General features: G+C 41.3%; 1 protein-coding gene and 1 pseudogene across 3 annotated transcripts in view; one reads left to right on the top strand and one right to left on the bottom strand.

The window, feature by feature from the left end:
- The window catches only part of SCAI (suppressor of cancer cell invasion), a 186685-nt gene that overhangs the window by 29397 nt on the left and 132432 nt on the right, over positions 1 to 24856 (top strand). The window lies entirely within an intron of this gene.
- LOC116476083 (U2 spliceosomal RNA) lies at positions 8684 to 8890 on the bottom strand (annotated as a pseudogene).

Genomic DNA, 24856 nt, shown 5'->3' with positions numbered 1-24856 from the left:
CCTCCTGAGTAGACAGGCATGTGCTACCACACCCGGCTAATTGTTTTTTTCAATAGAGATGGGATTTCACGATGTTGGCCAGGCTGGTCTCGAACTCCTGACCTCAGGTTATCCGCCCACCTTGGTCTCCCAAAGTGCTGGGATTATAGGCGTGAGGCACTGCGCCTGGCCCAACATATGTGTACTTTAAAGAAGAATTACAAATAAATGTCTTTGTTCTCACTGGCCAACTTATAAAATAGTATATCGTCAATACCTTGAAAGTTCCTCATATTCCTCTTTTCTATGGCATTTGCCTCCTTCCCTCTCCTATTGGAAGAATAAATTATTTTTATTCATTTGCATTTTTTCATGATTTTACAACATGGATGTAACTAAGTGACTGGATATGACTATAACTATAAATTGATTTTTTAGTTTCAGATTTGTTAAATTTCATATTCATGAAATGATACTGTATGTATTCTTCAGTTTGCTTTATTCATTCAACATTAGGAGTTTGAGATTCATTTGTGTTGATGCATATTGATATACTCCATTCATTTAAACTGTTACGTGGTATTCAGTTACATGACTATGTCACTGTTTATTCTATCTGTGGGCAGTTGGTTTGTTTCTAAATAACAAGCAGTGCAACTACAAACATTTAGAAAGTGTACTCTGGTGTATATGTGCTTCAAGAGTTTCTTTTTTTTTCTGAGACAGAGTCTTGCTCTGTCGCCCAGACTGGAGTGCAATGGCGTGATCTCTGCTCACTGCAAGCTCCGCTTCCCAAGTTCATGCCATTCTCCTGCCTCAGCCTCCTGAGTAGCTGGGACTACAGGCGCCCGCCACCACGCCCGGCTAATTTTTTGTATTTTTAGTAGAGACGGAGTTTCATCGTGTTAGCCAGGGTGGTCTCGATCTCCTGACCTCGTGATCTGCCCACCTCGGCCTCCCAAAGTGCTGGGATTACAGGCATGAGCCACCACGCCCGGCTGCTTCAAGAGTTTCTTTAGGCCAGGTGCAGAAGCTCAGGCCTGTAATCCCAGCTCTTTGGGAAGCTGAGGTGGACAGATCACCTGAGGTCAGGAGTTCGAGTCCAGCCTGGCCATCATGGCAAAACCCCGTCTCTACTAAACATATAAAAATTAGCTGGGCGTGGTGGTGCATGCCTGTAATCCCAGCTACTCGGGAGGCTGAGGCAGGAGAATTGCTTGAACCCAGGAGATGGAGGTTGCAGTGAGCTGAGATCACGCCACTGCACTCCAGCCCGGGCAACAGAGCAAGACTCCATTTCAAAAAAAAAAAAAAAAAAGCCTGGTGTGGTGACACGCACCTGTAGCACCAGCTATTTAGAGGCCAAGGTGAGAGGATTGTTTGAGCCAAGGAGTTCGAGGCTGGTGTGAGCTGTGATCATGCCACTGTGCTACAACCTGGGCAACAGAGCAAGACCCTGTCTCTGGGGGAATAAAAAAAAGGTCCTTCAGGTTATATAGCTAAAGAAATTCTAGGGTCATATAAAGTGGGCATTTGTCAACTAAATATGGACAGTTGTTTTCTGAAATGGTTGTACCAGTTTACACTCCCATCAGGTACTTCAGTGAGAATTCCAGTTTCTTTCCTTGCCAGCACTTGGTGTTTTAAAAATTTAGCCATTATACTAGATGTACAATTTTTTTTTTAAGGAAAAAAATTTATTTCATTCTTCAATAACTATAATTACTAGTGGAGTGTATGTTGGGTATTGTACAACTTCTCAAACCTTAGAATCATTGTACACCATCAACTCTTTCCCTGTACCATACGATTTTCACTTAGCATTTATTTTTTATGCCAGTGACTACTAAAAACCAGCTTCACCAAGATGTGACATTATTGAAAGGAATGTTGAGTGACCTTATGTTAAAGTTGAATTAGCTAGAACTTGTAGTTTGCATAGTATCCGACAGATGTCACTGTATTTGCCTTGAAAATTTAAAATATTTTGCAGCATCCTTGTGAATTTGATGTGATACCCCAAGACACCTGAGCACACAGTTTGGGAACCATTGCCTTGGAATATTAATCATAGTTACCTCCAGAGAGTGAAATTTTGGATAATTAAAAAAATTTCTTTTTTCTTGAGATGGAGTTTTGGTCTTGTTGCCCAGGCTAGAGTGCAATGGTGTAATCTCGGCTCACCGCATCCTCCACCTCCCGCTTTCAAGCAATTCTCCTGTCTCATCCTCCCAAGTAGCTGGGATTACAGGCATGCACCACCATGCCCGACTAATTTTGTATTTTTAGTAGAGATGGGGTTTCTCCATGCTGGTCAGGCTGGTCTTGAACTCCCGACCTCAGGTGATCTGCCCACCTTGGCCTCCCAAAGTGCTGGGATTACAGGTGTGAGCCACTGTGCCCATCCAAAAAAAAAAAAAAAAATTCTTTATACTTTCTGGATTTTCCACTTCTTTTATAGTGATCATATAACACAAGAGGTGTTATGATTATATATATTACACATTATGATTATGTATATTGCATTTACTTTTTTTAATTTTTAACTGAAATTCATACTTTTTTCTACTTTCTTTGGTCTTTACCTAATATCCTTTTTCTGTTGCACCCAGGATACCACATTACAGTTAGTCATCGCATTTCCTCAGGGTCCTCTTGCCAGTTACAGTTTCTCAGACCTCTCTTATATTTGATGACTTTGAAAATTTTGAGGGGCATTGGTCAAATATTTTGTAGAATGTCTCAACTGGGATTTGTGTGGTGTTTTTCTCATGATTAGATTGGATTTTTAGGGAGGAAAATCACAGGTAAAATGCATTTCTCATCACATTGTATCAAGGGTACATGCTGTTCTGCATGACTTATTTCTGTTGACAGTAAACTGGACTACCTGGCTAAGATAGGGCTTGTCAGATTTCTTCATTGTTAAGTTACTACTTTATTCACCCTTTTCATACTGTACTCTTTGGAAGGAAGTCATTGCATGGTGCACACTTAAAGAGTGAAGGTTGTGTTCCACTTCTTTGAAGATAAAATACCTACATAAATTAAGTTTTTCTTCATTTAACATTTGTGTATTCAATCATATATTTATATAATTGGACTCATGGATATTTGTTTCATACTTTGGGTTATAATCCAGCACTACTTTATTTTCTTGCTCAAATTGTTCCAGCTTTGGTCATTGGGAGCTCTTTTCAGTTGGCTGATAAGTCCCTTTGACATACCACTATCATGATGGCTTTGTTTGGTTTTGTTTGTTTTTTAAGTATTTCCTTCCCTTTCTGGCACTACAAGATGCTCCAGGTTCATCTTGTATATTTCCTCAGTCATAGAATCAGATATTTCTGCAAGGATCCCTGATTCCTTTTATTGGAGAATGGTATTAGAAGCCAAGAGCTAGGTGTTAGGTGTGTTTGTTGCTACTGGGCACAATGTGGTTTTAATTTGCATTCCTGTGATGATTGATGACATCAGACACCACTGTATATGTTTATTGGTTATTTATATATCCTGTTTGTCATGTGACAAGCCTGTTTAAGACTTTTCCCAACAGCAGTGTTGCAGTTATGACAGAGACTATATGGCTCACAAAGCTTAAAATATTTATTATCTGGCCAGTTACAAGAAGAGTTTCCTTGCCCCTATAGTTATAATAACTATGTTAATGTCAGTCCTGTTCTGGGTTGGTTTTGATTGGTTGATTTTTCTCATATTTTCTTCTTTCCGTGTCTCGTTATCTTTGAGTAGATGGTAGACATTGTAAAGATACTTGAGTTTTTTTCTTTTTTATAAATTTCTTGAGACTTTTCTTGGCATGCAGTTAAATTATTTGGAAATATTTCTGTTCTTTAAGGTCATACTTTTAAGCTTTGTTAGGTAAATCAGAGCATCGTTTAGGGCTGTCATCACTAGGGCATATAACTGTACTAATGTGACATGACCCTTCTGAATGCCATACCAGGGAATTATAAGGTGTTTCAAGTCTGGCTGGTGGGAACAGGCACTATTATTGCCTGTGTGTGAGTTCCAGGCACTGTTCCCTCTAATCCTCTCAGATGGTTCTTTCCTCTCTCTGGTAGTTTTCTTCTACACATGGGCTGATCAGTACTTGGCGGAATACTTGAGAGAAACTCTCCCTAGATCTCTAATATTTTCTCTCTGTGCAGCTTTCTCCTCTACAGCATTCTGTCCTGGGCACTCTAGATGCCTTAGCCTCTCTAGACACTCAGCTCCATCTTTTTAACTCAGGGCCTCTGCCTGAGTTCCCCTTCCCTGCACTACATCCTAGAAATGCTCTCAAGGCGGTCAGCTGGGATAGTTGTAGGTCCTCCCTTCTTTTGTCCTCAGAGATCACTGTCCTTGTTGCCTAATGTCCAGTGTCTTGAAAACCACTATTTAGTCCAGGGATGTACAATCCTTGGCTTCCCTGGGCCACACTGGAAGAAGAACAGTTGTCTTGGGCCACATATAAAATACGCTAACACTAATGATAGCTGATGAGCTAAAAAAAAAAAAATTCACAAAAAAAGTCTCATAATGTTTTAAGGAAGTTTGCGAATTTGTGTTGGGCCACATTCAAAGCCATCCCGGGTTGCATGTGGTTCATGGGCCATGGGTTGGACAAGCTTGATTTACTCTATTTCATCTGCTTTCTTCCTTTCTTTTTTTCCAGATAGAAGGGTAAATCTAGTCCCCGTTACCATACCTTGGATAGAAGTAGAAGTCTTTGAGGTCTTTTTAAAAAATTCTGAATGGATGTTTAATTTTATCAAATGCTTTTTCTATGTCTATTGAGAAGATCATATGTTTTTTTTCTTTCTCTTTTTTCCTCCTAATGTGTTGAATTAATTTGATTGATTTTTTTTTTTAATGTTAAACCAACCTTAAATTTCTGGAATAAGCCCAACTTAGTCACGATCCTTTTTTTAACATATTGCTGAATTCAATTTACTCATATGTGTTTTAGGATTTTTACATCTATATTTTGTACATACACTGCCCTTCTTCAGGTTTGGACATCAAGATTTTCCTTATAAATTGTTATCCAAGGTTATAGTGGGTTGGGAAATGTTCTCTCTTTTTCTCTAGAAAAGTTTGCATAATATTGGTGTTCTTTTTTAAAGAGAAGCGGTTTAATTGGTTCATGGTTCCGCAGGCTGTTCAGGAAGCATGGCAGCATCTGCTTCTGGGGAGGCCTCAGGGAGCTTTTACTCATGGTGGAGGCAAAGCGGGAGCAGGCCTCTTACATGGCAGGAGCAGAACCATGTTAGTCCATTCTCATACTACTATATAGAAATACCTGAGACTGGGTAAATTTATAAAGAAAGAGGCTTAATTGGCTCACGGTTCTGCAGGCAGAACAGGAAGCACTGCAGCTTCTGCTTCTGTGGAGGCCTCATGGTGGAAGGTGCAGGAGAAGCAGGCAGGTCTTACATGGTTGGAGCAGGAGCAAGAGAGTGGGGAGGCAATCAGATCTCACGAGAACTCACTATTGCCAATTTAAATCGTGAGAAACTACCCCCATGATCCAATTCCCTCCCACCAGACCCCACCTCCAACATTGGGGATTGCTGTTCAACATGAGATTTGGCCAGGGATACAGATGCAAACCTTATCAGTTGCCCAGGCTGGTCTTGAACTCCTGGCCTCAAGTGATCCTCCCACCTAAGCCTCTTGAATAGCTGGGACTATAGGTGTGTGCCACCATCCCCAGCTAATTTTTAAAATTGTGTTTTAGAAACATAGTCTCGCATTTGGACCACTGTTTAATTACAGATCTACTTCTTTAACAGAGGTAGGACTGTTTAGGTTTTCCATTTGCACTTGTTTCAGTTTTGGTCAGCTGTGTTTTTCTATGAAGACAAATGATCTGTTCAAGGTCATACATCTTATAATGAATAAACTTTCCAATCTTAAACTTTTTCAAATGGTGTCATACCAACATAATACGTATGTTTAAATTTGTAAACTCTTTTATCCTCTCTACTAGAATATCAACTAGTGGGCAGATTCTATATTTACTAAAACTTCCTATCATCTGAGTCTCAAGGCCTATAAATAGATATTTGAATTAAATTAAAGCATGCTTGGGGCCAGACATGGTGGCTCATCATGCCTGTAATCCCAGCACTTTGGGAGGCCGAGGCGGGTGGATCACTTGAGGTCAGGAGTTTGAGACCAGCCTGGCCATCATGGCGAAACCCCATCTCTACTAAAAAATACAAAAATTAGCTGGGCGTGGTGGTGTGTGCCTGTAATCCCACCTACTCGGGAGGCTGAGGCAACAGAATTGCTTGAACCTGGAAGGTGGCGGTTGCAGTGAGCCGAGATCACATCACTGCCCTCCAGCCTGGGCGACAGAGTGAGACTGTGCTTCAAAAATAAATACATAAATAGAGAGATAGATAGATAGATAGATACATAAATAGAAACCTTGATTTAAGTAGTTGCTTCAGTAGTTCATTTGGGCTTTGTCAGTCAATAACACATTTTACTTCTGTAGTAATGGGTTATTGATAAGGGAAAGGTATGTTAGGGTATGTATTAAATAAAAAGGTGGGAACGGTGAATTGAAAGTATAGTTCTTTAAATTATTTACTCATTTTAAAATTTATTTTTAGAGATGGGGTCTTGCTCTGTTGCAGAGGCTGGAGTGCAGTGGCACAATCATAACTCACTGCAGCCAGGCTCACTCCCCAGCTCAGGCCATCCTCCTGCCTCAGCTTCCCAAGTAGCTAGGACTGCAGGCACATGCCACAACACCTGGGTAATATTTAAAATTTTCTTAGAGACAGAGTCTCACTGTGTTGCCCAGGCTGCTCTTGAATTCCTGGGCTCGTTATCCTCCCACCTCAGCCTCCTGAATAGCTAGGATTACAAGCATGAGCTATCTTGCCTGGCTCTGGTTCTTAAACTTTGGAGGTTCCATTTATATTGTTGTATTTCTTTTTCTTTTTTTTTTAATTAATTAATTAATTTTTTTGAGACAGAGTCTCCCTCTGTTGCCAGGCTGGAGTGCAGCGGCATGATCTCAGCTCACTGCAACCTCTGCCTCCTGGGTTCAAGTGATTCTCCAGCCTCAGCCTCCCGAGTAGCTGGGACTACAGGCTCACACCACCACCCCTGGCTAATTTTGTATTTCTAGTAGAGACGGGGTTTCACTGTGTTGGCCAGGATGGTCTCGATCTTCTGACCTGGTGATCCTCTCCCCTCGGCCTCCCAAAGTGCTGGGATTACAGGCATGAGTCACTGTGCCCAGCCTGTTGTATTTATTTTTCTAGATTACAGTTAATTTTGTTTTTATTTCTTGAAACCTAATAGAATATGTATCTGCCTGTAATTCAAGGGCAGTTGAAAGAAAGAAAAATAACTCAAGGCCAGGCATGGTAGCTCACATCTGTAATCCCAGAACTTTGGGAGGCTGAGGCAGGAGGATCGTTTGAGCCCAGGAGTTCAAGACCGGTGTGGGCAACATAATGAGACTCTGATGCTACAAAAAACTAAAAAAAAAAAAAAAAAATAACCAGGCATGGTGGCACATGTCTAGCTACTTGGGAGGCTGAGGTGGGAGTATTGCTTGAGCCCAGGAGGTCAAGGCTGCAGTGAGTGGTGATTGTACTCTGCACAGTGAAACCGTCTCAAAAAAAAAAAAAAAAAAGGAAAAGAAAAATAATGCAAGTTCAGCATATGATTTAGCAAAACCATTTTTGATTTCTCTTTAAGAGAGATTGTAACTTGAATCCTCCTTTTAGCAGGGAGAATTTAATGAATATTTCACATTTCAGTGTAATAAAATGTGTCTAACTTGTTATATAAGACTTAGTTTAAGATTCATATGTTGGGAAGAATGTGGGTTTGAGTGGTGAGGGTTCAGTTGAAGGTCTCTTTCTATAAAGTATATAATTTGTTGCCAAAGGAAATATTACCTAGCAGCATTTACATGTGCCAAGAGAGGCCAGAGAAGTCTTATAGTAGAAATTGTACAGAGGAGCTGTCAAACTAGATCCGTGAGGATGTCAGACAGGAAATAAAGCTTATGATGCTAAAAAATTTTACTGGATGACTAGGCCACTGGAAATGAATCTTCTAATGCTTGTGTTTTTTTTTTTATCGTGCTTTTATTTGAAGACAGTTACTTACACTTACAAATTTAAACTGTTTAAGGTATTTAGACCAAAATTTAAGAAACTTTATAAGATCATATTGGCTAAATATTGACTTAACTATATCTTTTTTTTTTTTTTGAGATGGAGTCTCACTCTGTCACGCAGGCTGGAGTGCAGTGGTGTGATCTCGGCTCACTGCAACCTCTGCCTGCTGGGTTCAAGTGATTCTCCTGTCTCAGCCTCCTGAGTAGCTGGGACTACAGGCCTGCACCACCACACCCAGCTAATTTTTGTATTTTTAGTAGAAACGGGGTTTCACCATGTTGGCCAGGATGGTGTTGATCTCTTGACCTCATGATCTGCCTGCCTTGGCTTCCCAGAGTGCTGGGATTACAGGCGTAAGCCACCACGCCCGGCCAACTATATCTGTTTCTTAGAAAGAGTTTATCCTCTGAGATTAAGGTTTGGAAAGTTATAAGGAGAGAGACTTTAGGTTCTTGGAGATAAAATATAGTAATGTAAGCAATTTCCTTTTCTATGCCAAACGTGGAAATACAGACAATATGTATAAGCAATTGTGCCAAAGTATTTATCTGTGGTTCTCTTTATTCCTAAAATATATTGCCCATTTCTACTATACACTTTCAGATACACTGTACAGAATTATAGAGATTTGGAACCTGAAGGACTTTAAAGAACATTCAAATTCCTTTATTTTGTGGAGAAGGGACATGAGACAGGTAACGTTCAACTGATAAGAACAGATATTACACTTGATCTTGGCCAAAAGGCCGAGAAGCGATAAGTAACATAAAAATACAGATAGTTTGCCCAGTATCATGAAGGGAATAGGAGCAGACTTAGCTCTTGGAGAAATAGAACCTTATTTACTGTTGCAGTAATGAGTTATTTGAATTTTTATTTATTTATTTTAGAGACAGGGTCTCACTCTGTCACCCAGGCTGGAATGCAGTGGTAGCAATCTTCATGCCTCAGCCTCCTGAGTAAATGGGACTACAGGGGCATGTCACCATGCCCAGCTAATTCTTAAATTTTTTTTTGTAGAGATGGGGTTTCACTATGTTGGCCAGGCTAGAGTTGAAGTTTTAGAGGTACATGATGGCTTTGGTTTTCTTATCACCAGATGATTTATGAAAGTTAATGTATCAGTTGACTATCAGCAGAAGTGAAAAACTGTCAAGCCCCTTTGAAGACTATTATTATTCAGGAAACAAAACAGTGTTGACACTAAATTTTTTTTTTTTTTTTTTGAGACAGGGTCTTGTTCTGTCACCCAGGCTGGAGGGCAGTGGCATGATCTCGGCTCACTGGAACCTCCACCTTGTAGGTTTAAGCGATTCTCCTGCCTCAGCCTCCTGAGCAGGTGGGATTACAGGTGCCCACTGCCACGCCTGGCTAATTTTTGTATTTTTAGTAGCACATTACCAGTGTAGTTTGTTTGTTTGTTTTTTGACAAACAAAGGGTTTTGACAAAGATGGGGTTTCACCATCTTGGCCAGGGTGGTCTTGAACTCCTAATCTCGTGATCCACCCCCCTCACCCTCCCAAAGTGCTGGGATTACAGGCGTGAGCCACCGGCCTGGCCTTACCAGTGTAGTTTTATACAAATATTTCCCCACATTTATCAACTTGCATTTGTTGCTAGTCTGTACCAGATTTAATGCGATAGTGGTGGTCAGAAGGTATACTTCGGTAATTATGTACTTTCCAATTTCCTTTAATCATTAATAAAAGTGATGAATGTAAGTTTACAGTAGACCCAGGAGTTTATGTCATTTGAAGTAATACTAAAGCCCTCTTAACTTTGCAAAGATGCATTCTCAAGTCGTTAATTTGGGAAGTTCTTTGACTTGGAGCCAATTAAACATTTGTGTCAACCCTATCCAGTGGCTTCTTCAAGAAAAATATCTTAAAGTGATTTTAGCTTTCTGTTGTAACAGTGCAAAGAGTGTTTCTTCTTTCCTTTTTTTTTTTGAGATGGAGTCTCGCTCTGTCGCCCAGGCTGGAGTGCAGTGGTGCAATCTCGGCTCACTGCAAGCTCCGCCTCCTGGGTTCACGCCGTTCTCCTGCCTCAGCCTCCTGAGTAGCTGGGACTACAGGCGCCCGCCACCACGCCCGGCTAATTTTTTTTTGTATTTTTAGTAGAGACGGGGTTTCACCGTGGTCTCGATCTCCTGACCTCGTGATCCGCCTGCCTCGGCCTCCCAAAGTGCTGGGATTACAAGTGTGAGCCACCGCGCCCGGCCTTTTTTTTTTTTGGTGAGACAGGGTCTTTCTCTGTTACCCAGGCTGGAATGCAGTGGCATGATCACAGTTCACTGCAGCTTCCACCTCCGAGATTCAAGCAATCCTTCTGTATTAGCCTCCCAAATAGCTGGGACCACAGGCACGCGCCACCATGCTTAGCTAATTTTTGTGTTTTTAGTAGAGATGGGGTTTCACCATGTTGCTCAGTTGGTCTTGAACTCCTGGGCTCGAGCCATCTGCTCGCCTCAGCCTCCCGAAGTGTTGGGATTACAGGCGTGAGCCACTGCACCAGCCTTTTTTTTTTTTTTTTTTAAAGTAAAACACAGGGTCAGAAATATCTTCATTTTGCATCATTTGTGCAATATTTGTTTTGTTTGTTTTTTCCTTAATGCCTTGAGAGCCAGCAAAGATTATCTGACAGACAGAATTAGATTGAAATCTTTTAGGGAGGTTGTGAAGTATTTAGATTTAAAGCCTAGAGTTAAGAATAACCAATGGCAAAGGTATAACTATAAACCTCAAAGTGTTACTGACTTAGGATTCATTCATGACTCTTCTCCATTAAGATTTGGAATTAACTTTTAAAAACTAGGTACCTCCGTGAAACATGTATGCATCTTACTGGACACTCCTCTGTCATTTTTCCAATCACTTCTCCCAGATGGGTTTTAATATAATAGGAAGAATTGTTACGATGTCAGCTCTGTTGTAATTTGGACTGGAATGATTCTGTTCTCTTGTGAACTTGAAGAGTCCATTTGAATCACTTTCTAGTTATTGTCTTTTTTTTTATTGTAGTTTTTAAGTGTTCGTTTCTACTTGTGGTAATAATCCTGTTAGGATGCATATTACTAACTATATATGAAGGCCTGGCTATATGGAGCATAAAATTAGATATGCTTCTTTCCTTTGGCTCACAGTCTAAATTTAGTAGGCGAGAGTTTCCTTTCCTAGATGTCATTAAAAATAGAAGATACCCATCTGTCTGGAATGGGTTAGATACACTTCTCCCTACAGGCTGAGAGATGAATTATATAACACTAACTTCCTTTTAGCCCTAGGATTCTTAGAAAAAAAAGTTTCTCTTTTAAGACAGAGGCCAAGAGTGTATAGTTTGAATGTTAACCTTAAATTATCCTATAAGTTTGTGAAACTCAGGAAGTCCTAAGAACATTGAATTTTGAGGAGAAACCGAAAAGATAAGGTGAAACAATATCACTTAAGAAATTGGCTTTGAAGTAAAATCTGTTCCCAGCCCTAGATTTACAATTTACTAGCTGTGTAAGAAAGTTGTTTAACCTCTCTGAGACTGTAACTTCATTATTGTAGTTGGAATAGTAAGGACCGCTTGTTGAGGGGCAAATTAAATGAGTGAATATTTATAAAGTGCTTTCTTCAGTGCTTGGGATGTAAAAGACATTTCTGGTGGTGGTTGTTATTATTGTTAATGTTAATATTCTGATTCTTTTTATTAAAAATCTGCCATCTCACTGTTAAAAATCTTAATTTGGAGCTCAGGATAGAATATGAGGTCAGAGTTAAATATGGAATTCCTAGGAGTATTTGGAGTCCTGGAAGTCATTTAGAAGAGGACTGAATATCATCCTCAAAGGACTACCTCTGTTAGTGGATGCAGAAGAAACAGGAAAACAGACTGCGAGAAAGCCATCAATGAGGTGAAAAGAGAACCAGGGGAATGATGTCATGGGATTCAAGAGAGAGATTGCTCACTGGGTCAGAAAGTTTCTTCAGGAGTTCTTTTAAAAATATTTTCAGCACTAGGTGATGTCAGTAGGGAAGGCCTCTGAGGAAACCATTGAACTGGGCAGGTAAGAGGTCTTCATCTTTGAGAGAATGGAAGAATGACGGTAGACCTAGACTTGATTAGGCAGAGAAGGAAACATGCAGTGAGGAAAAGCAGAGGGCAGGCGTCTAAGATGGAACCTCATAAAAATTTAGCTGTATAGAGAAAGAGAAAGATGACTTAAGGGAGAGGAGAAGGTGTTTGGGTAGGGCTGGGCGCGATGCCTCACGCCTGTAATCCCAGCACTTTGAGAGGCCGAGGTGGGTGGATCACCTGAGGTCAAGCATTCAAGACCAGCCTGGCCAACATGGCGAAACCCCGTCTCTACTGAAAATACAAAGATTAGCTGGGCATGGTTGCGGGGTCCTGTAATCCCAACTACTTGGGAAGCTGAGGCAGGAGAATCGCGTGAACCTGGGAGGTGGAGGTTGCAGTGAGCTTAGATCGTGCCTCTGCACTCCAGCCTGGGCGACAGAGTGACACTCCATCTCAAAAAAAAAAAAAAAAAAAGTGTTTGGGTTTGTTTGTTTCATTTTGGTAAGAGAAAAAATTAGCATGTTTGAAGGCTGAGGGAGAAGTTAAACCTACTGGGCAGGGAGTAGCTGATGGTGAAGTTGTGGTCAGAGGCAAGTGGGACTGGAATCCAGTGCACAAGTGGTGGCTAGAGGAGCAGCTGATCTTTATGAAAGAGGAGGAATGAGGGAGGGTAAGTAAGATAGAGGCTGGAGGGGAAAATGAGGAAATTCATGTCTAATGGCCTCTTACCGATTTAAGTAGGGAAACGGTAATGAACTCATCATTGGGATAATTAGGATAGATGAATATATCTTTTTCTGCTGCTAAATAAATAAAAGTAGACTTAGGAAAAATGAATATCATTATTTTCCTATGGAAGCATATATTATAACATTAGACTTATGGTTCTCAACTGGGGGTGATTTTGTCCCTTGGGACATTTAACAGTGTCTGGAGACTTGTTGGTCACCAATGTGGGGTGTGTTACTGGTGTCTAGTGTGTGGAGGCCAGGGATGCTGCTAGACATCCTGCAGTGCACAGGACAGCACCCACATCAAGGAATGATATGGTCCCAAGTGTCCATAGTGTTGGAGTTGAGAACCTTGCCCTAGACCAGTATGTGCCTACAACATACACTTCAACAAAAGCTAAGAAGTTCACATAACAGCTTGACGTCTCTATCCCCTTGTGGAAAGTCACAGTATATGTTTAGTTTATTCAAGTCTGAAAAATTCTCAAAAGGAAATCTAAACTGTTTAGCTGACTGACATTTTCCCTGCTCTTTCATAGCAACTGTTAGCAAACACACTGAGAAATACATTTAGGGGGAAAGGATGTACTTCAGTCTCTTGGCTGGTCAGTACTATGTATTCATCCCTGTATTTCTAGTGTCTGACACAGTTCTTGGCATATTTTGTGGTACTAAATTGACTCCAGCCTACACCATTCCCCTGAACTCTAGACTCAAAATTCCAACTGCCTGTTCTGCATTTTTGCTCAGATGTCCAGTAGCTTTTCAACCCTAACACTTCCAAAGTGGAACCCCTAATAGACCTCTCAGACAGGTCTGGAGGTCTCATCTTAGTCAGTGGCTATTCCTTCCTTCCAGTTGCTCAGATCAAAGGCCTTGGAGTCATTCTTCACCTTGTCTTATCCTCTGCATTCCCGTCCATTGGTAAGTCTCCTCTCTATCTCTAGAAAATATTCAGCATTTAACTATTTTCCACTCTCTACTGATTTAAACTGTGGCCTGAGTTGTTAGAGTAGTCTTATAACTGGCTTCCCTGCTTCCGTTCTTGTCTCCCAATACAGTAGCCAGTGAGAGCCTTTTAAAATGTCCATCAAATCACATCACTCCTTGTTCAAAACGAACCATTGGCTCCTCATTTCCTTCAGCATACAAGCTGAAGGCTTTTCAGTGGCCTACATGGCTGTGCGTGAAGTGGTTCTTCAGTATCTCTCTGACCTCTTCCCCTTCTCATCAATCTGTGGCTGGTTCCACTTCAGTCTCAGTTGGGTTTGTTTTTGTTGTTGTTGTTAAGAGACGGGGTCTCACTGTGTTGCCCAGGCTGGATTCAAACTCCTGGACTCAAGCAGTCCTTCCTTTTCAGCCTCCTGAATAGCTGGGATTGTAGACATGTATCACTGTGCCCAGCTCAGTCACAGTTTTTAGTTCAGTGTTTTACTGTTGCTCAAACACATCAGGCAAGCTAACTTGGGGCCTGTGCACTTGCTCTTTTCTCTGCCTAGAATAATTTTCTACCAGATTTCCCTCATGGTTTATTCTTTCACTTCCTTCAAGTTTTTTTTGCTCAGATGTCATCTTAGTGAGGTCTTTTGTGATCAGCCTGTTTCCAATTGCAGCTCTTTGTCCCCTTTGTCTGCTTGCTTTTTCTCCAGAGCACTTGTCGCCATCTAATATACTATGTAATTTATATAATTTGTACTGTCTCCCCCTACTAGAGGTAAGTTATTTTAGTCCAAGAACATTTTATGTGTGTTTTGCTCATTACTGTGTCACCTGCAATTCGAATATTGCGTGACGTGTAATAGGCCTTTAATGAATGATTGTTGAAAGAATGAATAGTGTGATTAAAGCAAAGACTCTGACTTAGAACTGAAATTGAGTCCTGGTGCTGGCGCTCATCTGCTTTGTGATCTTAGGCATGTCATTAACCTATCTGGCCTACTTACTCTTCTCTAAAATGGAGATAGTAGAACCAAGTAGGTTTGTCTTGAGGATTCAATGCAAGAATCTATGTAAAACTCTCAGCTCACAATCTGGTGCATAATAAACAGTCAATAAGTGATAGCTCTTATTACTACTTTTTTTTTCCTTCCAAATGTGAAAACCTGGGCCACTTCTGACACATATGTTGCAAGTTGCAATTCTAAGCTAAATGTGGGCAATCACCACAAGAGACAAGAGCTACTTCTCATAGATCTGTAGAATACACTGATATTTGTGCTTTAAAATCTTACATTAAAGTATGGCAGTTCCTTAAAAAATTAAACATAGAATTATTATATGATCCAGCCACTCAACTTCTGGGCATGTGCCCAGATAAATTGAAAGCAGGTACTTGAACAGATTGGTACACCAAGGTTAGTAGCAGCATTATTCACAATAGCCAAAAGGTGCACACAGCCCAGATGTCCATTGATATAGATGGACAGATAAACAAAATGTGTTATATCCATACAATGGGATATTATTTAGCTGTAAAAAGCGATGAAATTCTGACACATGCTACAACATGGATGAACGTTGAAGACACTATGCTAAATGAAATAAGCCAGACACAAAATGACAAATATAATTCCACTTATACAAAGTACTTAGAGTAGTCAAATTCATAGAGACAGTAGAATTTAACACCTGTTACTGACAGAAACATGATTCCCTCATATTCATTACTCACTTAAAAGTCTGGAACGTTCAAGGCCAGCCAGAGCCTAAGCCAAAGTACCAGTGATAATTCTTATTTTTTGCTTAAACATAAGGTGTGTATTTGTTTTTCTCTGAAAGATGAAAAGCTGCCGTCTATAATCCTAGCACTTTGGGTGGCTGAGGCGGGTGCATCACTTGAGGCCAGGAGGTCGAGACTAGCCTGGCCAACATGGCAAAACCCTGTCTCTACTAAAAATACAAAAAAATTAGCCAGGCATGGTAGCGCACACCTGTAATCTCATCTACTAGGTGGGCTGAGTCACAAGAATCGCTTGAACCCAGAGGCGGAGGTTGCAGTGAACTGAGATCGCACCACTGCATTCCAGCCTGGGCAATAAGAGTGATGAGATACTGTCTCAAAAAAAAAAAAAAAAAAAAAAAAAAAATGATTTCTTCTTTCATAATAAAATTCTATAGGAATTACATCATGCTTAGTTTAATTTGGGGAAGTATCTGCATATATATTTTCTCTATTTTTTCCTGGATATGAATATGTATTCTTAAAATTCCTAAAGGATGCCAAGAATGTAGCTAACAGTATCAGAAATAAACTTCAAGGAAGTGTTTCTCTACATCTCAACAAAATCACTTCTCTACATCTCAACAAAATCCCTTACAAGTAAATCTGTTTTTAAAATTTGTCTCAAAACATTTGCGGTAAAGACAATTTTGGACACACATCTAATTTTTTTTTTTTAATCTGTGATTTTGCCAATTGAGAAGAACTGGAAACAGGAGGGAGAATTTTGATGTTATAGATGTTCTTGTTGATTAAGGGATAAGGGCACATACAGACAAACCCAGGAATTACCTGACTTCGGCTAAAACAACAACAACAAAACATCTCCAGTACTAGCCTGGGTAATTGCTTTTGGCATAATAGCTATTACCTCAGACAGACTGAAAGTTTAATAACTAGATTGGAGACTTCCCTTTGCAGTTCACAAATAGGAAAAACACCACCACAGAAGTTCTCTCACACATCTGACCCCCTTCGTTTCTTAATTTACAAACAGTGTGACTGCATCTTGCAGCCATGCCCCATCTTAGCATTCTTAAATTATAATGTTACAGGTTATTGGCCTGCCAAAATGTTCGATATGTAACATTGAACAGTTCCAAATGAGATGAAAACAATCTTGTTACTCATGAGAGTTTGTTTTTTCAAGGCTTCTGTTTCATTTTATGCACCAGTGTAGTCATTTTGTGGAAAATAAGGGTTACACTGCTGTATTAAGTCTCTTTTATAATTGTAATCCAGATTTACCATCCAATAAGAGATAACATTGTTATATTTTCAGTCATGTTCTAAATATGTGCTGAGCATGATGGCTCACACCTGTAATCCCAGCACTTTGGGAAGCCGAGGCAGGAGGATTGCTTGAGGCCAGGAGTTTGAGACTGGCCTGGACAACATAGCAAGACCCAGTCTCTCCAAAAAATAAAAAAAATTATCCAGGTGTTGTGGTGTGCATCTGTAGTCCCAGCTACTGAGGGGACTGAAGTGGGAGGATCTCTTGAGTCCAGGAGATTGAAGTTGCAGTGAGCTGTGATTGTGCCACTGTACCCTAGCCTGGGCAACAGAGTGAGACCCTGTCTCATATATATATGTCTCATATATATATTCTTATATAGATCAGAATTTATATACATATAAGAATATTCTTAGAGGAATATTCATATTCTTGTATACATTCTTACATATGTAAGAATATATACATATAAGAATATACATGCTTAAATAATGTTGGTGTTGAAATATTGAAATTTCCATTGCTATTATTTTAATTCTTGGGGGTTCACAAAATATCTATAATCTTTCTTCCTTGAAATATATATTTCAAGCAACATATCCTTCTGAAATATCTAGAATGCATTTTGCCAGTAACAAAAGAATATTCTTTGGAAATATCAGACTTGCAATGGGAGTTAGGGAAATGTTCCTACTTCTTTCTCTTCTTCCTGCCTTTTTAAATCACAAAACTGTAAGAAAGACTATCCTGGTATTTGATATAAATTTTATTTGTATATAAAATATTTAAATATTTTAAGTATTAATATATTGAAGATTACATATGTCTGTGTCTATATCTATTTCAGGCCTTTAAACTCTTTGGGGAGTTCAAAGAACTAGAAGAAAGAATGATTTAATTTATTTACTTTTTTTTTTCTAAATTATTATTTTTTCCCCGAGATGGAGTCTCACTCTGTCTCCCAGGTTGGAGTGAAGTGGCATGATCTTGGCTCACTGCAATCTCTACCTCCTAAGTTCAAGCGATTCTCCTGCCTCAACCTCCTGAGTAGCTGAGATTACAGGCACACACCACAATGCTGGGTTAATTTTTGTATTTTTATTAGAGACAGGGTTTCACCATGTTGGCCAGGTTGGCCAGGCTGGTGTCAAACTTCTGACCTCAAGTGATCTGCCCACCTCGGTCTCCCAAAGTGCTGGGATTACAGGCGTGAGCCACCGCGCCTGGCTAATTTATTTACTTTTAACAAATTTTGCATTGCTTCTTTTTGGTATTCCTAGAAGTAATTGTATACGTAATATAATCTTTCTTTTCTCATTGATGAGTAGAATGATAGGAGTGAATCAAAGAAGTTTCCTACCATTTTAAAATTCTTTCTCTACTTCTTGAAACAATGTGTTTGATATTTATTTAAACTTTAAGTTATAGGCAACCACGTATCCTGAAAAATAGTCAGGTGTATATATATTTTACTGTCATAGAATGTGGTCCATGCAATACTTTAAGTGAGTAAGGCCAGTTGCATAGTTTATATCATATAATTTCATTTTCATTTAAGAGAACCACATGTTTGATTATGCAAAGACAAAGGTTTGGAAAGGCGTACAGTTATTGAGTGTGATAAACCCTGGGAGAATGGGATAGAGGCAGGGTACTGCCTCAGGTTGGGTTCCCCAGAAGCAGGAGTTGAGATAAACTTTTGTGGGAAGGCAACTTACTCAGAAGAGTTTCAGAAAAACCTGCTAGGGAGTGGGAAAGTAGGACTGGGGACAGGAACAGGAGGCTGGTATCAAGGATGTGATACCAAGAAAGCCTCAAGGCAGACAACTTCGGCTAGTCTTGCAAGGGAGTTCTGGAGCTTATACCTAAGAGTTGTCACTGCCAGGGACCAAAGAAGTAAAGTAGAGCCTTTATACTTTCATACCCATCAGTCATTGCTAAGGACCATCCCTGTTGGGGAGGTGATATGGTTTGCCTGTGTCCCCACCCAAATCTCATCTTGAATTCCCTTGTGTTGTGGGAGGGACCCAGTGGGAGGTAATTGAATCATGGGGGCAGGTTTTTCCTGTGTTCTCCTTGTGATAGTGAATAAGTTTCATGAGATCTGATGGTTCTGCAAGGGGGAGTTCCCCTGCACAAGCTCTCTCTTTGCCTGCTGCCATCCATGTAAGACATGACTTGCTCCTCCTTGCCTTCTGCCATGATTATGAGGCACCCCCATTAAACCCTTTTGCCTGTATAAGTTACCCAGTCTTGGGTATGTCTTTATCAACAGTGTGAAAACAGACTAATACAGGATGAGTGTATAAATGTCCAGGAAGTGCTGGCAGACTGAGGGTAGCCCCTCTACAAAGACCTGCAGGTGCTGGTTGTTGGGAGTGAGAGCACAGGGTTGGGAGGAAATGTGGGCAGAGCACTGACAGCAGTTGTAGCCCTCACCGAAGTTACAGAGATTTTAAAAAGATTGGAGTTTAATTCTTTCTCAGTTTAAGCCTCCCAGGGCCTTTATGGTGACTCCACAGAGATCCAGGCTCCTTCTATTCTTTTGTTTTGTTTTTCTAGGCTCCTTCTGTCTTGTTGCTCTGTCATCACTAGCTTATTGCCCACATCCACGTGGTCCAGGATGCTCAATATTATGTCCATATTCCCATTAGAAAAAAGGGGGAAAGTCAGGAGGAAGAGAGCACATTAATTCCTCTAAGGACAAGTTCTTAAAGTTACATCACTTCACCTCAAATCCCACTGGCCATCATTTAGTTCCATGGCCATACCTGGATGCAAGGAAGACTAGTGTTTATTATGGTTGGCCTTATGCCCAGTTAAAAATAGGAGACTCTGTTATTATGTAATCATTTCTGTAGAAGGAGAGAACACGTATTGTAGGACTATCTATTATAGGGATGTTCATTTTCTGTTTTATAGGGATATGCTTTGTTTTTTAGTTTAATAAGCATGTATTTTTTGTCTTAACTATCACAGGTTAGGGGCTCCAGAAAGCAGAATTTGAGACACAACTTAATGTGCAGGATGTTAAGTAGTGCTCTTCTGTTCAACTCCTGTGGAAGGGAAGAAGCAAGATTTAGCAGGGAGAAGTTGAGCTGTGGTACAGTCTGAACAACAGGAGTTGACTCCACAGAGAGCTCTGGAGCTAACGTGGACTTTTAGAGTTGCCCTGCTTTGAGCAGAAATGGCTGGACCATTTATACCTTTGTCTCCGTTGGTTACTGGATGAGGGCTGCCTTGGGAAGCACATGACCCTGGGCAAGGTAGCTCTGCAGAGGTAATGTCTACAGGGGCTGACAGTACTCCTAGCACGTTCTTTCTTGAAGGGAGAGCTGGGTGACACATCTGTATGTCTGTCACAACTTTGTGTGTGAAAGTAATTAATACATTTTATGTATCTATTTTATAATTTAAAAATTTATAATTTAAAGTTTCTTTTATTCCTTCATCAATAGTTTCTTGTGTAACTATTAGTACTGGGCTTTATTCTAGACACTGGAGATAGGGAAATGTCCCTCCCCTCATGAAGTTTGCATTATATTTGGAGACAGATAATAAATAAATTTTGACTGGGCATGGCGGCTTACACCTGTAATCTTAGTACTTAGAGAGGCCGAGACAGGTGGATCAACTGACCTCAGAAGTTCGAGACCAGCCTGGGCAACATGGGGAGACCCTGTCTCTATAGAAAACACAAAAAGTAGCTGGGCATGGTGGTGTGAGCCTGTAGTCCCAGCTACTTGGGGAGCTGAGGCGGAAGGGTCACTTGAGCCCGGGAGGTCGAGGCTTCAGTGAGCCGTGTTGGAGCCCCTGCACGTCAGCCTGGGTGACAGAGCCAGATTTTGTCTCAAAAATAAATAAGTATAAGGAAGAGTGTTGCGGTTTTATATGGGGTGGTCAGCAAAGACCAGAAATCCAATAAGGTGATTTGAGTGAAATGATGGAACTAGCTGTGCAGATATTTTGGGAAGAGCGGTCTAAGCTGAGATTACAGCAAATTCCAAGACAACCCTGTGGCAGGAATGTGTAGAGTATTGGTGTGTACATGAAACAGCAAGGAGAGCAGTGAGGCTGGAATGAATGAGAATAGTAGGATGAAGAATAATAGGAGATAGAGTCTTGGATATAATAGTGGTGATCAGATCATATGAGACCTTGTAAGCCATTATAAAGACTTGGGGACCTTCTCAGAATGAGATGGGAAACCATGTAAAGATTCTGAGCTAAGCGATAGAATTTGACATATTTTAAAAGATCATCTTGTCTGCTGTGTTTGGAATGAACTGTACCTGAACAACTGGAAGAATGGAGTTGCCCCAACTGAGAAGGGGAAGACTGTGAATAGAGTAGGTTTTTGGGGTGAATAGTTGCAATTAAGTTTTGTATCTGGTAAGTTTGGAGTACCAATTAGACATTCAGATAGAGATGACAAATAGGAAGTTAGAAAGTGGAGACTGGAATTCAGGGGAGAGGTCTAGTGTGTAGATTAAAAAAACATAGGTGTCGGCCGGGTGCGGTGGCTCACGCCTGTAATCCCAGCACTTTGGGAGTCCGAGGAGGGCAGATCACGAGGTCAGGAGATCAAGACCATCCTGGCCAACATGGTGAAACCCCGTCTCTAGTAAAAATACAAAAATTAGCCAGGCGTGTCAGTGCATGCCTGTAGTCCCAGCTACTCGGGAGGCTGAGGCAGGAGAATTGCTTGAACCCGGGAGGTGAAGGCTGCAGTGAGCCAAGATCACACTGCTGCACTCCAGCCTGGGTGACAGAGCGAGACCCTGTCTCAAAAAAAAAAAAAAAAAGTGTCATCAGTGTCCATTTGGTGTGTAAAGCCATGAAAATGCACACTGTCTACCTATGGAATGAGTGGAGAAGAGAACATCTCAAGAGATCTGAGCTCAGGAACACTCCAACATTTCCACGTTGGATCATTAGGTGAACCATCAGTGGAAACTTTGAGAAGGAGCAGCCTGTCAAGTAAGAAGAGGAAGTGGCTTTTTTATTTTTGAGATGGAGTTTTGTTCTGTTGCCCAGGCTGGAGTGCAGTGGCATGATCTTGGCTCACTGCAGCCTTCGCCTCCTGGGTTCAAGCAATTCTCCTGCCTCAGCCTCCTGAGTAGCTGGGATTACAGGCGTGCACCACCACGCCCAGCTAATTTTTGTATTTTTAGTAGAGATGGTGTTTCACCGTGTTAGCCAGGCTGGTCTCGAATTCCTGACCTCAAGTGATCCACCCACCTTGGCCTCCCAAAGTGTTGGGATTATAGGCATGAGCCATCATGCCCAGCCGGAAATGATGTTTTAGAAGGCAACCAGGAGTGTTTCAAGAAGAGGAAAATGATCAACAGTGTCCAGTGCTGTTGATAAGTAACATAAGATGAAGACTGATAATTACCCTTTGGATTTACCAGTATGGAACTCATTGGTAGTGACAAGCAATAATTCAGTGGAATGATGGGAACAAAGTGAATTGGTGTGTGTTCGACAGAGAATGGAGGATGAATGGGAGACAGCTCTATAGACAAGTCTTCTAAAGAGTTATGCTGTGAAAGAGAGTAGAGAAACAGCCTGAAGGCTAGAGGAGCATGTGAGCTGGAAAGAAGAGTTTTAAGTTGGAAGCTAATGCACCCTGTTTGAATGCTGATGATAGTTATCCAGCACGGAGGCCCATTGGTGATGCTGCAAGAAGAGAACAATTGATAGGTGATGTCCTTGAATAACAGTGAGGGATGTGAGGGTTAAGGCATGAATAGAGGGCTTGGCCTTAGATAGTAACATAGTTCAATCAAGATAATAGAAGGGAAGACAGAATAATATGTATGGCTACAATAGCAAGTAGATGGTACATTGTGGCTGGGCATGTGTGGAGGATCTTTACTGATTGTCTCTGGTGGGTTTTGTTGTTGTTGTTGTTGTTGTTGTTGTTGTTGTTTTGACAGAGTCTTGCTCTGTTGCCCAGGCTAGAGTGCAGTGGCGTGATCTCAGCTCACTGTAGCCTCCGACTCCTGGATTCAAGCCATCCTCCTGTCTCAGCCTCCCAAGTAACGGGCACCATGCCTGGCTAATATTGATTTATTTATTTATTCATTTATTTATTTTTTAGTAGAGATGGTGTTTCACCATGTTGGCCAAGTGGTCTGGAACTCCTGACCTCAAGTGATCCACCTCCCTCGGCTTCCCAAAGTTCTGGGATTACAGGCATGAGCCACCATGCCCGGCCAAGCCTGTTTTTTTTTTTTTTTTTTTTGAGACGGAGTCTCACTCTGTCGCCCAGGCTGGAGTGCAGTGGCGTGATCTCGGCTCACTGCAAGCTCCGCCTCCTGGGTTCACGCTATTCTCCTGCCTCAGCCTCCCAAGTAGCTGGGACTACAGGCGCCCGCCACCACGCCCAGCTAACTTTTTAATTTTAATTTTTATTTTTTTATTTTTGGTAGAGACGGGGTTTCACCGTGTTAGCCAGGATGGTCTCGATCTCCTGACCTCGTGATCCGCTCACCTTGGCCTCCCGCAGTGCTGGGATTACAGGCGTGAGCCACCGTGCCCGGCCCAAGCCTCTATTTTGTAGTGAAATATAAAACAATTGCCATCAGCTGAAAAGTGGGGATGGAGGATGAGATGTTGGATGTTTGAGGAGAGAAGAGAAGGTGTGAGATAGGGCTCTGGAAAGTGAAGAGTGAGTGGACTAGGAATGTAGTGGAAATGCCCATTCTGTGGTCATGCTTTGAAAGTGAGATCAGTCAGCATGATTATGTGTATTTCTTCAGCCCTATTTAGTAGCCCAGGTGCAAGCATGGAGTAGGTAGAATGTTGGATTTAACTGAGTGATAAATAAAACTAAATATTCACTTTGAAAGCTGTTTTTAGGAGGTCGCTGATGTGAATGGTATTTAGAATTTTAGCTTTTTAATTATACTCATTTTGGAAGGCTAAACTTAGTGAGTGACAGGTCATTAAAAAAGCAAAAAAGAAACGGCATTGTTCCAGGAAAGGTTCTTGGTTGAAAATTACAGACCTTAATTCCAGCCAACTTAAGCAGAAAATGAATTTATTGGAAAGTTGTCAAGTACCTCACAGCGTGGATGGAAAGACTGGAGAATCTGGTTCAGAAAATAGGCAGGAACCAAGGGAATCCAAAGATCTGTAATCATGGCCGAAGTCATGCCCCTAGGGGAGTCTGGTTCCGGATGCTGTTGCCACCATTTTTGAACCCTGGTATTGCATCTGTTGGAGTGAGTTCTGAACCTGTCCTTTCTTTTTTCTGAGACAGAGTCTCGCTTTGTCACTCAAGCTGGAGTGCGGTGGCGCGATCTCGGCTCACTGCAAGCTCCGCCTCCCGGGTTTACACTGTTCTCCTGCCTCAGCCTCCCAAGTAGCTGGGACTACAGGCACCTGCCACCATGTCCAGCTATTTTTTTGTATTTTTAGTAGAGACAGGGTTTCACCATGTTGGCCAGGATGGTCTCGATCTCTTGACCTCGTGATCCACCTGCCTCGGCCTCCCAAAGTGCTGGGATTACAGGCATGAGCCACTGCGCCCGGCCAACCTATCCTTTCTCATTTGAGCCACTGGCTCCATCTCAAAGACCTCTAAAAAGATTACTCTGAGGCCAAGCATGGTGGCACACCCCTGTAATCCCAGCAGTTTGGGAGGCCGAGGTCGGAAGATCTCTTGAGTCCAGGAGGTCGCTGCTATGTCAAGAATGGAGTATAGGAGTATAAGAGTAGATGTGGGGAGAATAAGTCATGAGGCTCCAAAATAGATGATAATGACTTAGATTAGCATAGTGACAGTGGAGATGAAAAGAAGTGGATAGATTCATGAACTAGCCCATTAGGCTGTTGTTAAAATTCTTGTTTAGGGAAAAAATTCCTTCCTTCTCCCCTGCTCCTTCCTCCTCCTTCCTCATCGTCCTCCTTCCTCTTCCTCATCTCTCCATCGCTCCTTACTCTTTCTTCCTCCTCCTCTCTCCTCTA

This window comes from Hylobates moloch, unplaced genomic scaffold, assembly GCF_009828535.3.
Source record: "Hylobates moloch isolate HMO894 unplaced genomic scaffold, HMol_V3 SCAFFOLD_10, whole genome shotgun sequence".
NCBI classification, from domain to species: domain Eukaryota; kingdom Metazoa; phylum Chordata; class Mammalia; order Primates; family Hylobatidae; genus Hylobates; species Hylobates moloch.
Note: the sequence above shows the minus strand (reverse complement) of the source record. Positions and strands in the feature narration are given on the sequence as shown.